Here is a 2,636-nt window from a genome sequence, read left to right on the forward strand (position 1 = left end):
AATTTTTTTCCCTCTATTTTTAACCAGAAAGTGGAAATACCATTTTGCAGGTTGATGGAGAAAAGAGCACGTCAAAGGGATTTGCTTTCACAGAAAGTGGACAATAACTAGACCAGAGCAGTGGTGTGTGTAAAACCTCCCATGGCTGGCAAGACTGCAGAAGTCAAAGCAGTCTGAATTAGCCAAGTGGTGGCCTCCGCCCACCTGTAGGTTGTGCATGGATTGGAAGTTTGAGGTTTAACCAAGTGAAAACTGAAATCTTTGATGTTACTTTTGTAATTGTTTGGTGCCACCACAAACTATTCCCGTATAAGGTGGTGAACTCAATTGATAAATGTGTATGCCTGACTACTCCACTAACCAATTTTTCTCCCATTTCTCTTCCTGTCCTTGGATCTCCCTATTCCCTGGCATGCACCAATGGCCTCTAAGTGTTCCAGTGAAAGGAAGTCACACATCTTTGCCCATCTTTCACTTTAAATCAAAAGCTAGAAATCATTCAACTTACTAAGGAAGGCATGTTGAAAGCCAAGATAGGCTGAAAGCTATGCCTCTTGCACCAAAGTTAGCCAGCTTGTGAATGTAAAGGAAAAGTTCTTCAAGGAAATGAAAAGTGCTGCTCCAGTGAACCCATCAGTGATAAGAAAGTGAAACAGCCTTGTGGCTGATACGGAGAAAGTTTTAGTGGCCTGGATAGAAGATCAAACCAGCCACGACATTCCCTTAAGCCAAAGCCTAATCTAGAGCAAGGCCTTAACTCTCTTCAATTCTATGAAGGCTGAGAAGAAAAACTTGAAGCTAGCAGAAGTCAGCTCATGAGGTTTAAAAAAAGAATCTATTGCAATAACATAAAAGCGCAAGGTGAAGCAGTAAGTGCTGATGTGGAAGCTGTAGCAAAGTATCCAGAAGATCTAGCTAAGATAATTAATGAAGGTGGCTACACTGAATAAAGATTTTCAATGTAGCTGAAGCAGTTTTCTATTGGAAGAAGATGCCATCTAGGGCTTTTTCGTAGCTAGAGAGGAGAGGTCAATGTATGGCTTCAGAGCTTTAAAGGAAGGATAGTGTGGCTCTCTTGTTAAGGGCTAATGCAGCTGGTGACTTTAAGTTGAAGCCAATGCTCATTTATCATTCCAAAACTCCTGGGGCCCTTGAGAATTATGCTAAATCCCTTCTGCCTGTGCTCCATAAGGGGAACAACAAAGCCTGGATGGCAGCACATCTGCTTACAACATGGCTCACTGATATTTTTAGTCCACTCTTGAGGTCTACTCCCGAGGGGAAAAAAAAAGACTCCTTTCAAAATATTACTTCTCATTGACAATGCACCTGGTCACCCAAGAGCTCTGATGGAGAGGTACAATGTGATTAATGTTGTTTTCATGCCTGCTAACACAACATCCATTCTGGAGCCCATGAATCAAGGAGTAATTTCCACTTTCAAGTCTTATTATTTACGAAATCCATTTTGCAGAGCTATAGCTGCCATAGATAGTGATTCCTCTGAGGAATCTGGGCAAAGTCAATTGGTAACCTTCTGGAAAGGTTTCACCATTCTAGATGACATTACAACCATTTTTGATTCATGGAGAAAGGTCAACATATTAAAATTAATGGGAATTTGGAAGAAGCTGATTCCAGCCCTCATGGATGATTCTGAGGGATTCAAGTCTCCAGTGGAGGAAGTAACTGCAGATGTGATAGGAATAGCAAGAGAACTAGAATTGGAAGTGGAGCCTGAAGATGTAACTGAATTGCTGCCATCTCATGATGAAGCTTTAGTGGATGAGAGTTGCTTCTTATGGATGAGCAAAGAAAGGTTTCTTGAGATAGAATCTACTACTGAGGAAGATGCCATGGACACTTTAGAAATGACAACAAATGATTTAGAATATTACATAAACTTAGCTGATAAAGCAGCAGCAGGATTTGAGAGAACTGACTCCAAATTTGAAAGAAATTTTACTGGGGGGTAAAATGCTATCAAAAGCATTGCATGCTATAGAGAAATCTTTTGTAAAAGGACGAGTCAGTCGATGTGGCAACCTTCATTGCTGTCTTATTTTAAGAAATTGCCCCAGCCATCTCAACCTTCCATAACCACTGCCCTGATGAGACAGCAAATGTCAACATTAAGGCAAGGCCCTCCACCAAAAGAAAAGCTTTCAACTCACGGAAGGCTCAGATGATGGTTAGTAGTTTTTAGCAATAAAGTACTTTTTACATAAGGTATGTATATTGTTTTTTAGACATAATGCAGTTCCTTCTTAACAGACTACAGTGTAGTGCAAACATAACTTTTCTATGCATCAGGAAGTCAAAAAATTCGTGTGACTTGCTTTATTGCAATATTTTGCTTTATTGTGGTAAGCCAAACCCACTATCAGAGTTATGTCTATATGGTGAAAACAACATTGCAGAGTAGAGGAGAAAGGGAAGTCTTTATAAATACTTTTAACTAAGTGTTATAATTGAAATTAGAAAGGTAATATGCTCTATTTAGATGTTTTAGATATGTGCCATTTAAAAATAATATACCCTTTGAGGTTTAGTGTTGTTGTTTTTTTTAAGATATATGTTGTTTATTTGCCCCCATCACCTCATTGTTTACACTTGCTATTTCTGTTCGTCTTCCT

General features: G+C 39.3%; 1 pseudogene; it reads left to right on the forward strand.

Moving 5' to 3' along the window:
- The first annotated feature begins 420 nt into the window (after positions 1–420).
- Positions 421–2,196, forward strand: LOC139437244 (tigger transposable element-derived protein 1-like; annotated as a pseudogene).
- Positions 2,197–2,636: the final 440 nt, after the last annotated feature.

The sequence above is a fragment of the Dasypus novemcinctus genome, chromosome 21, assembly GCF_030445035.2.
Source record: "Dasypus novemcinctus isolate mDasNov1 chromosome 21, mDasNov1.1.hap2, whole genome shotgun sequence".
Classification (NCBI taxonomy): Eukaryota; Metazoa; Chordata; class Mammalia; order Cingulata; family Dasypodidae; genus Dasypus; species Dasypus novemcinctus.